This window comes from Manis pentadactyla, chromosome 6, assembly GCF_030020395.1.
Source record: "Manis pentadactyla isolate mManPen7 chromosome 6, mManPen7.hap1, whole genome shotgun sequence".
Classification (NCBI taxonomy): domain Eukaryota; kingdom Metazoa; phylum Chordata; class Mammalia; order Pholidota; family Manidae; genus Manis; species Manis pentadactyla.
Window position 1 is genome coordinate 103,189,014 of NC_080024.1, and position 15,291 is coordinate 103,204,304.

General features: G+C 41.8%; 1 protein-coding gene across 4 annotated transcripts in view; it reads left to right on the forward strand.

Annotated features, from left to right (window-relative positions):
* KCTD1 (potassium channel tetramerization domain containing 1) overlaps positions 1-15,291 on the forward strand; it is a 175,504-nt gene that overhangs the window by 111,081 nt on the left and 49,132 nt on the right. The gene's annotated exons all lie outside the window — the stretch shown is intronic.

The following is a 15,291-nucleotide window of genomic DNA, read 5'->3' on the forward strand; positions in this document are numbered from 1 at the left end:
TTTTAGCAGTTATTTTCGTTTTTAGGGTTTTTTTGTTCTCATTTGTCAAACATTCCTCAACCCTTATCCTCCATAGCACTTTTAAAATACATGTGAGTTAAGGTCAATTAGCGTATGTTGACATCCACCTTAAACTAAATCTCTGAGCTATCTTCATTTAAATCTTGGGTAGTAATTTCAGCTTATGTGGCAATGTGGCAATTAAAATTTAAGAATTACACCTAATAACCTCCACAGGGGTACCTGAGGTCCTCTGTTTTGGAATCTTAACAAATACTAATCGGCATCAATAATTGAGGTGGGGTATCATCTGCCTTCCATTTAGTTTTACGAGGATACACAGGACTCCAGTTCTCTCTCGGGAGATGGCAGAGAAAATAGCTGGGCACATGCCTTTCCGTCGTTACTTCTCAGCTGTGGGCTTTGAGCAAGCCTCCAAGTCTCCCTGAGCCTCAGTCTCCCTTTTTTGGGAAACAATTACACACCAGCTCTTTTCCAGCCCTTAGTCCATTTGCTATTCATAATCAAAATATTAATATGCAAATTCCATTTCAGAGCCTCCAACTCAAATATGATCCTGTGTTAGGGGATTAACATTAATTTAGTTAAGCGTATTGTCTGATTTGACATTGAGGACATATTCATGCTAATTAGAACAGGTACAGTGAATAGGCTCCTGCTAGAGCTGTCTCATTAAGACTGAATTGAATTGATTTTGATGCTTTCTTAGAAGTTTTTAAATTTAGAGTAACAAATGGCAGCAATTGGCTCTGACTATGTAGACTTTTACCTAGAACAGCCACAGTCCCTCTTCGCAATTATTTTTTACATTTCCAGTATGCTAATTTCCTACCTCCTTCCTCTCCTTCTTTATCATCCAACTAAATTATATTAGTGCAACCCAATATAGCTTTAGAGAGAGAAGTGATAATCAGTGCTTAATTTGTTTAACATTTTAATTACTGCATACCAGCTATATGAAACAGGATATCAAGTGCATTATTAGGAGATCAAATAAGTCCAGTGATGGAATTTGTTTTGAGTCTTAGTTTATAGAAATGATTGAGTGAATATTAATATACAGATCATCTTCTCCAAGTGCTGATAAACCCGCCAGAAAGTTAAGTGCCATTATTATGAATTTCATCTGATGACCTTTGGGTTTAAGACTTCTATTGGAAGGCCAGCGCATTTTCAAAGGTAAAGATTTAGAATATTTTTGTAGTTTGTTCCAACAAAACACTTTTCCATAAGATACTGGACTAGCTTAGAAACAAGTAGTTAATATTTTAGCCTCTCTCACATGCCAGGGTCTCATCTTTGGCTTACTTGCAATAGTTAAGAACTACAGAGAAGAATCATGCTCCATGTTGCTGAGGCTTTTTCCATTCACATGGGAATCTTCAAGCAGTGGCTACTTAAGGCCATCATCAGACTTAGGAGTTTTCTGAGCATTTGTGATATTTTAACTTAACTATGAAAGGCACATTTTCACTCACTAAGCATCTTCTTTGAGATAGAAGTTGTCATTAAACAGATATGAGAATAAAGTAAAAGCCCGAAATGAATGACTTTACTGCTATGTAAATTTACTGCTGTATAAAAAGTAGTAAAAATTAATTTACTACTTGTTATTCTTGGTTATTAATAATATCAGAAGTTCATTGATATGCATTGTGTGTATCAGAAAATGTGTATTATCATTTCTCAGCAGAAAAAAGTAACTTGTAAAGCTTAAGTTTCTGGGTGTTTGTATACACTGTATACTCTGCAGTATGAAGTAAGATGGGATTTCACAGCAAGTTCAAACCATTGGAAAGTAGAGGGAAGAGAGAAATAAGAATGGCTGTGTGAGTGACATAGTGAATGGCTGTGTGGTATTTTGTAAGTATTCCTTCAAAATAATCATTAAATCCTTTAAAAATATCCATTTGTAAAATATTTAAAGCTTGATGGACAGTTACTCTAATGGGGGTTGTGAAGGGGACTTGGTGAAGGGGGGAACCTAGTAAACATAATGTTCCTCGTGTAATTGTAGATTAATGATACCTATATATATATATATATATATATATATATATATATATATATATATTAAAGCTATCCTTAAAAATAATAGCTTCCTTTTTTTTCTGAGTTTTGTTCTAGGAACTAGGTTAATACTTTTCATAACTTTTTACCTTTTTTACATGAATTACTGGTTTTTCACAGTAATCACAAAAAGCATCATGGTTACCATCCTAAAAATGGAGAAACTGAGGCACAGAGTGGTTAAATCGTGTGGTAGCCCCTTGATGGAACTGGGATTGAAGCCCAGCCCTCTGGCCCCAAAGCTCCAAAGTCCATTCTGCTTCTGTACACCAATGCTAATGTGTTAGTAGTATTTTTTCCAAATACAATCATACACAGTGGCTGTCAGTTCATACATTATGCCATAAAATATTTTGCTTCATTTAAAATGTTACTACTTTTATTACAGGATAAATGTCTATGGAAGTTATTCATAGCATTTCTCCCAGTTTGTGTGTGTAAATAATGTGTGGCTGTATTGCTCTCTTAGGTTCCTGAAGGCTTCTGCCTGTTCCAGCCCTGAGTTAGGTGGTGGTTTCCCCTTCCACTCCTATTCTTTATACAAACGTGGTTTCTAACACTTTATATGGTTATTGGGGAGAAGAAAAAAGTCGGTGCAAAGGCAGGTGAAAGGTGGGGAGGTGCACCTGCCTCTGCACACTCTCCTGAAATTCAATGTCAAGTCATTCAGCAAATGTTTATTTAGTGCCTAGTAGATGCCAGGTTCTGGCTAGAGACTGGGGGTATATATATATATATATATAGTGAGCAAAACACAGTTCCTCTCCCCAGGGAGCCTGCAGTCTGGCTGATTTCTAAGGGGGATGCTGAGTCCATTTCACATGTGAAAACACTTCACCCGGAACTGGGACTTACCAGTTGTGTTTCATGCTTGTCCAGCCCAGCCCCACCCACCTGCCCCAGTCTGTTCCTCAGAGCTGCAGGGATTCCCAGTCAGCCCCACATTGCTGAGTGGCCATCTTCTTGTCATTTCTTTAACCTCAGCAGTACCAACGCCCTCAGAGTGTGGTCTGCTAATCCTGGAAGCTCCTCGGCAAGCCCCAAGCTGCTTAGTTCCTCCCAGCGAGGGTGTTTCCACTGGGCAGACGATGGAAGCAGGCTTCTGTCTTGGGAAGCATTATATATTTATTTCCACAAAATCCGTACCAGCTCATTAGTGTTTAACTTTTCCTTAATCAACATTTATGCCTATTAATGCCCCAAGATTGTGGGGTTTGTTTTTTTCTTTTTATTTGGTGGATGGAATGAGTAGGTAACACTTTGTTTGAGGGCCGCTGCCCCGAGGAATAAACCACTGAGGTCATTCACTGGAAGGAGGTCAGAGCACTTAGTTATAGAGCCTTATAGACTTGCTTATTATCACCCATACTGTTTATTCATTTCTACTGTGTGCAAAAATAAAAAAGTATTTCATTGAGTACTGCGGAGAACCGATAGGAAAAATAACTGCCCTCTGATTTCATTCTGATCATACCTGTCAGCTTTCATTTGTTGCCTGTGATCTTCCACTCTATGGGCTCCAACCTTTATCTGAGAGCTCATTTACCGGCAAACTTGCCATCAGACTCAAGAACCTATGATTCTCTAAAAATTAGACTTCAGCCCCATGATCATCACAAGGAAACAGTACACAGAGGAATCATTTGGATTGGTTATCAAGAAGGCATAGCAAATTCAAGACCTGGAGAACCCTGTAAGTCCTCCTCCCAGCCCTCGCTCCCGGCTACTGGCGGAGCGGATGGGGTCAGGTCCTGCTCTGGAACCACCAAAGGGCCCTGCTGGCAGGTAGGTGGGGATCGAAACTGAGCTCCTGCAGAGACAGCAGAGCAGACGTGTGGTCGGAAACCCAGGTGATGAAACCAGTCAGATCCACCCCCTGCCCCAGCACACGCACTGCCGTCTTTCTCTTCTCTCTCCTGAATTCTCCTTTTTGTTAATTTCTTTCTCGTTTCCCTCACCCATCACTTCCTTCTCAAATCATCTCTTCTGCATCGCTTTCTGTCTCTTTCCTGCCTCTCCAACAGTTGACTGCTTTTTTTTCTTGGACAAATTTGCATTTACCCACCTCACTCTGCCACCCCCACAGTTGTCATGGCGTTATATACTGTGTCTTATGGTTAAAATAGCCATCTAATAAAATTAAGCTGGGTCTTTCAAGAACACCACAGGCGTTCCGCTGCACGTTTGCTTCTTTGAGCGGAAATGTTCCAGGGCGAAGCCGTCCGCAGCCACAGGCGAATGCAAGGCAGATTCAAGTCCTCAGGGCTCAGACACTAGCAGATTGTCCCAGACCGAGACCGTACATGTGACACGGGAGAATGCAGCTCAGAGCCCGGAATACTTGCTTCTAGCTTTAGATCAAGTTCCTTTTTTTTTTTTTTTAACCTTGGGCAATTAGTCTTAAATATGCCTGCCTCCACTTTCCGTCTTTGTAACAACAGTACTGGCCTTGCCCTCCTCCCTCTCTGACCTTTCAGAAGGCTTATGGGTTATGATTGTTCAGACGTCTTTGGAGTTCTGGGGTCTCACAGGTAACTACCTCCTATGCATAAAGGAATGTGTGTAAACTTCAGGTATGGGTTTTTTTTTTTTCTAATGCATTCCCATTTTTGCATCAAACTTTTCCTGCCAATCAGGTTGATCTTTTAAAAAGTTGGCTTGTTTTTTCACTCTTGTTGGGACTTATTTTAAGATACTTCATCAGGGACACAGATGTCTCCTTTTCAGCGTTAAAACTGTAAAGAGTAGCTCATTGCCATAAAACACTGAGGAGGCTGGCTGCTTGGCCGCCAACTCCCCTGCTCCTTCGCCTTCTTCCTAAACTGTGCCTTCAAAGCTATCTCCTCTCCCATCTGCTCCTGAGTAGGAAGTTGTGCAACCAGGGTCCCCTCAAAAATATCCCAACAAGCAAATGTAGTGGGCTCATGGCAGGGCTGGCAGCTCAGCTGCAGACACGGCCGGGCCCCCCAGGTCAGCAGCTGCATTGGCTGCCGGCAGACCCAGATGTGGCTGCCTCCAGAGTAGCCCCTGGTTCACCTCCACTGTTACTCAACACCGGTTCCTACCAGCAGCTCAAATAGGAATAATGTAACTGAGAACCAGGATGACCCAAACAACCAGAAGAGAATCAGCTGACATCTTCTGATGATAAAGCTCCTACGTAGTAGATACGACCTGTAAGAAGTGTCTTTGCCAAACCCCTGGACCTCTGGCCTGTGCATCAAACACAGCACACCACCCATTAGCTCTGGTGTGTAGACACTGAGACTAGGCACCCCCACCTACCGCCCAGCTTTTCTACTAATTTATTTTTATTACCCAGATGTTTTTGAAAAGATGACACTGATTCTGCTGATAAGAGATTCTTACTTATTAGATAGCGTCTGTTTCGTATCACTAACGCAACTTTTTTCTGTTTTGCCAGGGAGCCTCAGATAAGCCGCTTTCAGAGGGCTCTGGTATTTTAGAATAAAGCAAGGTACAAATGAACAATACCTTCAATAAAATGGTGCTAAGTAAAGAATATCTCTGAAGTAGGCCTTCTGATCATTAAGCACCATATTTTATTGGCCATTTCCTCCTGTGAGTGAAGGCAAATAAAAAGCTGTAGTGATTAAATTTAATCTTACTAATTAGCTAGAGAAAATGCTCTGATTGTTAAGAACTCTCTGTGTTATTAGCTGCTGCCTATTTTTTTTTGTGCTCATACTTTCGGAATGTCTTTCGTTTCATGACCAGTTCTTTCTTCTAAAGATATTTTGAATTCCATTTCTGACCTAAAAGGCTGGCTTCCTTAAGATATTTGAATATCTATGGTTTGTATTTTTTAAAATCATAGAACAGCAAAAATGCGGTCCTGAAAAACACACTGTAGACCAGGTGATCCGGCTGCGTGTATTGTGAGTGAAAAAACTGAAGTGAGAGATGAACTCATTTGCCAAGGCCACATAACTCATTGGTGACATGGCTCAGAGTAAAACTTGGGCTCTGTCCCATCCTTGGGAAAAGGTGTCTGAGTTGAGAAGCCTCAGTCAGCATCAGCCCTGTTGGAAGCACTGTAATCAGTTCCCTCTCTAAAAAGTATTTGGGTCAAAAGTTAGAAATATGATCCTTGTAATGTGGAATTGCTAAATATAGGCATGTCTTACTTAAAAATAATGTACTTGAGTCATAAAGCCAATGTTCCATGCTGTACTAAAGTATATTGTCTGCCCTCAAAATTATTTGCTTAAGAGTGTCAGTTCTCAAAGCACTTTAAGCATCATTTTATTTCAAATGTTTTTATTTACCTGGGGATCTCTTGTCATCAGGAACTCCCTGTGCATATGGCTGATTACTAAATTAAACTCTCAATCCCCAAAGTGTTTGTCTCCACAGTGCCCTAGCTTGACACCACATAGAATAGCCAGCCAACATTTTCTAAATGAATGAACAAGTGAGCAAATGAACTTTTTGAGCACATCTATTATGTGAGAATAAGCGAGTATATTTTCAAACCCGTGTACCTTAATTTTTGATGTTTTTAATGCAAAAAAGTCAAGCAAATAGCCATCTTAAGAATCAACAGGAGGCTCCCAGGAACCCAATTAAGGTTAGAAAGAAACACATTTAGCTTTTGACACTGCTGGACAAGGAATTTTTACGACCATATCCAAGAAGTCAGTAAGTCAACTTTATTGTCTATTTAGAGGCAGATGTGTCCTGTAATTAACGTCTAGGACTAGCAGTTAGAGGAGTAAATAAAATGCCAGTTCTCTGTGGTGGGGAAATAAAGAGTCCGTGCTGGGGGGAGGAGCCCATTTCCTGGGCCAGCTGGCTCCAGCCTTCCGCAATGACCATCCTTTTAACCCCTCGGCAGTTGTGTTCATCCCAGCACAGACCAAGTGGAAGAATGCGGACAGAACAAGGCAAATCTATGCTTTCTCTTGTAAAAGCCGGAGCCTGGAGAGCCTAGGAGTTGGAGACTGGTAACCTTATCCTCATACACAATGGCCAGCGTGTAAAATATCACAGTAAATTCATTACTAGGTAATTATAGGCTAAGCCACTTGACCTCAGAGTCAACTTCCTTCTCTATGAAATGGTGATAATACTTAACATTGGGCAGAGGGTTCTGATTTCAGACTAGAAGGCCCTCTGTGAGCATTAGATACCGTTTCATTGCCAACCTTCTCTGCCTCTTAAATAGTCTTTCCGAGAGAGCGCATGCAGGCCGCCAACTGCTGGAAATGCAGGGAGATGCCTGTACTTTTATCATCTTGCGGGGACTGTGTTTGAGATCTGGGAATGGAGGGCCTCTGTGGGAGGGGACAGATGACCAGACCATTCCCAAGAGTGGAATCCACACACTGCCGCCCCTTTCAGGATCAAACTAAATGGACTTATGTGTCAGCTAAATATGAGCTTACCATGACCGGGGGCCCGTTTAATTTTTTGTTCCACACATTTCCTCTCTGGCAAGACAATAAAGGGAAAGGAAGCATTATCCCCAAGTTCAGTTCCATTTCTGTATTTCTTTACTCAGTCCTTCATTTAAAAATGTTCAAAAAAAACCCTGACTGTGAAGGTAAAATTCAGCATGCCAGGAGTATGCGCTGATTGATTTAATTGCACAGTAAGTTTCAGCCCTTTTAAATATAGCATTTTTTAATTTCAAAAGTAATAAATGTACATGCCATAAGCACAAAAAAATAAAAACAAAAACAAAACTTGCCTCTTCCTCACCCAGTCCTAACCCCTACTAATATTTTGGTGTGTTTAATTCCAGAATTTTTCATTGTACATACATGTATCTTTGTCACAGTGGCCTTTTCCTGCAGAACTCTTACAGAGCCTGCTTTCAGTGTATGCTATTCTTCAAGTTTTTTTAATTAGTACCATCTGTAATTGACCTGTACTGTGCATTTAAAAATGCTCTGTGATGTTTTAAGTACATTAAAAAGTATCTAAGAAATCTAATTTAAAAATGAATCCAGCTATAATAAACTGCTTAATTCTATCAAAATGTTCTCTTTTTTCCAAGCTCATTTTCCTTGGGGGATAAAAACAGAAATTTTGGCAAATGGTTGTTCTTTTAATGGTCCCAGTTTGGTGATCTAACAAGAACTTCTCAGATACATATTTCATTTCAGAAAAGACAAACAAAACGGCAAGTTGAAAACACTCACTTAATATCTGGCAGAGATTGTGCATTAAAACAGATAAATACTCGCAGCCCCACCTCTTGGCCCGCAGCAGGGAGAGTTCTTCAGATTACTATTTCATATTAGGAAGCAATTGCAGATTAATTTAACACAGTTGTTAGTCATTTTGAAACAACTTTAAAGCCACCTATGTTTTATTTGTTTTTTTCTGTATCAATGAAATTAAGATTTTGAAAAGAAAAATCAGTGTAGCTCAAGTACCATTTCATTTTATGAACTATTTATGAACCTATGATGATTTCATTCTCTCTTTCTTTTTATACACTTTGTCCAAAGCAACTAACTAGGATCTTGTTACATACTCTCTCTTATTTTCTTTGTATTTATCTATAACCACAATGTAACACTTTGTCAGTGTAACAAACACAGCCTCACCTGTGGACCTTACCCCCTCAAATAGTTTAAAAGCTCTTTATGTCTCAGTAGGTCGGCAGCAGTCTGTTCGGACCTCCTGCTTACTGGTTTGTCAAATTTCATTTTTCTTGTGCAAAAGGAAAGACACTTCTTTTGTTCCCCTCTGTGCCAAGCACTGTTTTCTACACCTTCACAAGCATGTCTCACCTGTGTTTGGCTGTGCCTCTCAGTAGGGGGAAGATTCATCCCTGCCTCACAGATGAGGAAACTGTAGTCTGATAGGTTTCAAAACTTCTCCAAGATCACACAAAGGGCTTTTTCATTCCAAAAGCCAGGGCACTTTCTCCTTTACCCTTCGTGTTTCATATAGGTGACCTTGCCAGCTATATAAGGTTTTGAAAGTTGTTTTAACACTAAAAAAGGTTTTCTTTAGCAGAAATCTTTCTTCAATATTTTCTATACTTTCCAATCTAACCTAGTCTGGGTTTGATTTGGGGATGATTTAATTTTGGATGATTTTTGTAATTAGCTGTTATCCTGTGGGCTAGAAAACCAATGACCACATGCTATAAATGTATGGATTAAGGGTAAGTAGGTTCTGTGAGTTTGGAGGGAACGTCTACGGATAACATAAATAGAGAATTTGATGTCAAATTTGGATGCTCAGAAAGCTTTTTGGCCTCATTCCCTACTTTCTTCAGAGATTGATGGAAACTGTCCTCTAAATGTATATACAGTACTCATCAATTTTGAAGCACTGCTGGGCTTTTTTTTTTAACTTATGTGAAATTATAAGAAAAGATCTTTTTCTCTTTCTCTTCAGGGTCATTCTGCTATTTAGTTAAAGTCAATAGAGAGCATAGAACTTCACACATGGTAGGAGCCCAATAAATATCACTTGAATCCAGAAACAGATGAGGCCTTTTACAAAATATATTGACATTATGGTTGAGAGTTGTCTTATATGATTAAGTATTAACTATGGTCAGGAAAGTGATTTTTTCTACAAGAACCATTATTGTGAGTTCAGTAGGATTGTGTCAGTCTGAAAGCAACCACAGATTTCCATTCTACAGAGTCCTTGCCTGCCTGAGATACTTTGATTATAGTTTGTGTACCCTAAGTGGCCAGCCAACTGGCAGAAAGAATTAATCAGAACATTCTCCAGGCACTCCATATAATAGTGATGCTATTTGCGTGTGTGTGTGATATGCATAAATACGTGTATTTTAAACCCAGGTTGAAATCTGTGGAAAAGTTATGATTAAATTTCTTTGCTGCTCTATCAAATGTTATGAATTACAGTATCAAATAATGTAGATTCATATTCTATTATTGACATGCTTTTCTGGAAATATCTCTAAGAAACCTGTTTCTTTTCCCCACGAAAGGTAATAGGGTCTAACTTGACAGTGAAACGTGACGTAAGACAGGGGCATACATTCTTAACAAATAAAGTCATTAAAACTTTCAGTTTAAACTTCAGCTCATTTGTTCAAGGGGGTGCCCTGAGGCCCCTGTTTGAGCAGCACACGGCTAGGTTAGATTTAGGAGGCAAATTTTTCATTAGCTTCTTTTGAAAGGTGCCTGAAGTCAAATCCCTTGAAGGACTCTCCTTCCAAAAAAATCACTGCTGCTCTGTTAGGTAGGTGAGACGGATGATTACGCTACAAGGAAGCCACAGAGTGAAAGCACCTGGGAAATGGCAATTTTAAAGGTAAACGATCAACATGCCTAGAAAATCCATATAGGACAGAAATGGGGGAAAGAAGAGTTAGAAATAAAATGTCAGACGGCTGTTTCATGGCAGAGTATTGTTGTTGGATTTGGTGAATCCTATGAGAGGAAATAATAAGGATTTTTTTGTCTTTCAAAAGCAGCATTACTTCACAGAAATTTAAATGAGTATCTGAGCAGTAAAGTGTTTTGATTGGTGAGTTTTTTCCAAGATCATTTTTGGTTTGTTTTCTTTGTATGTAGGACCTAAAGTGAATAAATCTTAAATGTATGAATGTGGATACCTATATAACCATCCAGATCAAGACTTAGAATTTTTCCAGCTCTCCACGAGACTGGTTCTTACCCCTCCCAGTCGGTTCCCCCAGCGGTGGCCAGGGTTCCGCGCGCCATCATCATGGATTGGTTTTGCTCTAACTTCGTGTGCAGGAGCACCATTTCTCAGCATTCCTCGGAGAGCCCCAGGTGCCTCACCTCCCCTCAGTGTGCTGTTCCTTTCTTTTCACAAACACAGTGAAGAGGGGAGAAATAGCGTTGAAGGGGAGAGAGACACGAACACGTAGTGGGGTGGTGAGCCGTTTGTATTTGCTCCTGAAGTCCCCCTGCTTCTCCGTTAAACGTGAGGGATAAGTTCCCGGGTGTTGTGCTTTGGGCTTCCGTCTAGTAAGAAAACTTGAAGTTACGTGCACTGTGCTGTCCAGCACGATAACTGCTAGCCACACGTGGCAGCCTACATTAAGGCTGAAATTAATTAAAATACAGTTTAACCATCAGTTCCTTAGTGGCCCTGACCATGCTTCGGGCGCTCAGACAGCCCCACGTGGCGAGGGGCTACCCTGCTGAAAGATGCAGATGCAAAACGTTTCCATTATTGCAGAAACTTCCTTCAGACCCTGCTATTCTGAAAGTCGGCTGTTCGCTGCCTTCCTCTTCCTCGTCCCCTTTTCCAGACAAGAGGATGTTGTGGTGGGTTTCATGTTATTTTTTCATTGTAAGTTACCATTTAATTCTGTGGTTCCCAAACCATCTTCGTAAAAGCTGCTGTTTGCAGCTTTATCCCTCCACCCTGGGGGGAAAAATAAGCGGGAGAGTTCTCACGGTATGCCACACTTCTCATTTCTAGATGTACCATGCGCTCTCCCACTTTGGGGCTTGCCAGTCCTGCTTGGAACCCTCCCAGCACCCCACTGTGTGGTGACGTCCCATCAGGCAGATCTCAACTAGACTGTCTCTCAGGAACCCTTGTCATGCCACCCCCAGCCCCCGGCCCAGCCCAGTGTCCCCTTGACCGAGCTGCCTTAGCACCTTCCCCAGCCTGGGGGTGGCGGCTGTCACCTGGCGTCTTCCCCTCTGAACAGCAAACCCCGGAAGGCCAGGGTCACTCTGCCTCGTATCCACCCCTAGGGACGGAGCCCGGCACCCAGAAGGTGTTGATGAGTATTGTGGAAGGAGGGACACGGCCCACACGGGGAGGGGCAGACCCGGGAGCCTACTGTCCGGGTGGGTCCCCTCCTCTCGGTGCGGAGCCCATTGGGCAGTGGGCTCACCAGACGCCACCTTCCGTCAGCTCGCCTTGTAGCACACGTGGTGCCCAGGGCTCCTCAGGAGAGAGACCGGCTTGCCCAGGACGCCAGCACCCTTCTGTGCAGCTTTCTCGTTTTCATGTCGTCAGACGTAATACTAGAAAGACAAACTGAGGTGATGGTGGGTGAGCGATGGGCGGGGAAGGCAGGAGCTGAGGAGTGGTGATCACACGGCAGATAGGCAGCTGTTCTGGGCCTCACAGGTCAGGTCTCACCAGGTCAGACGACCCCACGGGGAGGCAGCCTTAGTCAGGAGAGCCAGCAGAGGTCCCAGCAAGTGAGCTGGGTCTTTTAATTAACTTATTTATTTATTGAAGTATCACTGATATATGATCTTATATTGGTTTCGGATATGCAACACAGTGGTTCAGCGGTTACCCACATTATTAAATCCTCACCCCCACTAGTGTAGTTACTGTCAACCTAGCAAGATGTTACAGAATCGTTGGCTATATTCTCCGTGCTTACCACCATCCCTGTGACCAGCTTGTATTATGATTGAGAATTTTTGTGCCCCTTTATCTCCCTCCCCCTCCCCACCACTGACCCCAAATCCTCCCCGATGGTAGCCGCCGGTCCCTTCTCAGTGTCTGTGAGTCTACTGCTGTTTTGTCCATTCTGTTTTGCCCATAAGCTAGCTTTAAAAATAAAGATATTTATTGTGTCACGTATCAGGAAATCTAGAGTTAGGAGGCTGGGGGGTTGGTTCAGTGTGTCCACAGTGTCTCCGAGGTCCCAGGTTCTCGCCAGCTCCCAGCTCAGCCATCCTGGGCGCCAGCTTCATGCTGAGGCTGATCGGGAAATGCTGCTGCCCATCCAGGCATCCCATCCAGGGCCTCAGTGTCTGGGTGAAGAGGGGAAAGTATCAGCTCCAGTCACTATTGTCAAGGGAAGGGGGTGGTCACAGTTATGTGAGATGAAGCTTCCGGAGCAGATGCAATAGATAGTGAGGGTCCACTGTAAGCAGTGAGGGTCCCCAGTCCCGAATTTCCTCCCCCAACTCCAGCCTGTGGATTTCAAAAGGCCCTTCAGCCTGCACCAATGCAGGAGATACTAAATGAAAACCTTTTACTCCATTAGCAAAGATGAGTTAATGCTTCAGAAGTGATCATGGCTAAGGTGACGCATATAAGACAGGGAAAACTTCCCGGATGGAAAGACAGGACCTAGAGAATAGCTAGGAGGGACCTCAAAGACTAGTTCTGATACTTTATCCCACGGTCTGCCTGAACCCAACCATCCTGAAACCCTCTCCTTGCCCTTAAGGGTTAATCTCCCCCACCCCCCAGCTAAAGAAACACTGGTTTAATTTTATATTTAGCAATATCCATACATTTATGATTTACAATGTAAATGGTATGTATTCTAAGAAATCTGGAATCCTTCAACCCATCAGTTATGCTTAAATTTTTTCTCCCTCTGTATAGACCTCGCAGTGTTAGCACTGTACTGAATGAGGTCACAGTCTAACTACAGTATTAGCCCTGCAAATCTGTTCATTTTCACCCGTGCCCCCTCAAGCAGGATACAGAATGTAGCCAATTGGAAAACTGTTAACAGACACTGCCGTGTGGCGATGAACTAAACCATAGCAGGGAGGGGATGGGTGTGAGGGGCTGTGTCTCTAGCCAGGAAATCACTTTCAAAAAGGAAGTCAGGTAGTATGTATCTCTTAAAAGTAGAGGCCATATGATTGCATTTTACAGAAAAAAGTGTGTTTTCTGTCACTTGTATTTTAAAATGCTAGTATTTCCGAGCCTTAACTGTTTTATGTTTCCTACCAAATGTGTATCTGTTTTTCAGTTTTTCCCCCCTATCCAATACCTTATTAACTTCTTTTCTCCGTATGTTACAAATATCCTTTTGTGTTTTTTTTAGTATTTTGCATTATTAGAAATATACAGGAACATATAAAGAACAGTAATAATTGAACACCCAGGAATTCCCAACCCAATTAAAGAAATAAAACATGAACTCTCTTTCTAATACTGTTTCTGGGCTCTGGTTAATTCAGCATGGAGAAAAGCGTAACACAGATGGTCAACATTTTGTGTAAAGGCCCCATCACCACTGCGTTCACAGTAGATGCGGAGTTTCAGAAAGCATGTGTGTTCATGCCTGGACATGTGGTTAATGCTAAGTAGTCTAACAGTTGCGCCCCAGGTAACTCCTAAAGCTGTTTCAGATCATAACGTCTATGCTGTTTTGCAAATTTATATTTTGTCATGCTGGGTTTTATGCACAAACCCTAGATGACTTCCCCTTTGCAATCTCCATCAAAGGCATTCTCCAGAATCCCTTTATTATGCTTTATCACTGGCTTTGCCATACATTGTTTGCATGTTTGAAAACAATCTCTGGCTAAATTATAAATCTGGAAGTATACTATTGTGGCCATTGGTCTTGCAGAATTCAGACATAAATGCTATTTTGGCTTATTCTTCAATTGCAGACTCTGAATATTTGACCCCTTCCTTGAATGCCAGAGACCTGACTTGACTTGTCTGTGGTTTGGGCTCTAATTTAAAAGCAATCAACCGTATTTGGATAGTGTTTGAAATATTTATAGCGTATCTGTGGAAAGGATGTAGTATTTTGTTTCTTCAAGAGGGATAGTTCCTTCAGCACGTTCTTGCTGCCACTGTGGGATGGACTCCTTCTGTTCTGGTCGCTCGATTACACCTTTGCCTGGGTTCAACATGGGCTCCCTTCAGTGAGTCCAGCCTACAGAAGAGCAGCGAGCTTGTGGCTCATAAGCACATACTTATCAAGGGTACACTCTTTTCAAAGTGTCCCCAGACCCACAGTCTTACAGAGGGAGAAGCAGGGAACAAATGAGTGACGTATGGGTTGATTTTTGTTTCAGTCTCTTGACTGATCAACTTGTAGTGCCTGTTTACATGGATGCTTTGAGTATGTGAGCTGCTGGCCAAACCCATCAGGCTCTCTTCTTCCTGATTTGAAAAATAGAAATTGAAGAAAACATTTTCTAGAACACCAGTACTGAACGGTCTGTATTTATTCCAACTGTTTGCCAATAAGGAAACGCTCAAAAGGGAGGATAAAGCATATGCGTTTTATCTAGATGCGGGTGGTTTTATGTGTTGATTCTCTTTTCCTTTGGAATGAACGGTGGTTCTCCCCATGCCATTTGCCAGTTGTTAAATGCGAGAATTCATTAGTAAAATAAGCTGTCATGGCTGAGGATGCTTTGAAGTGAACATTAGTTCAGCTCCTGGGTTCTGAGCATGGGAAGTTTTCCTTTTCTTTGTTACAGATTTTGTTTTTCTAATATTCATTACAACAAAAGTGAGAGCTTGCTG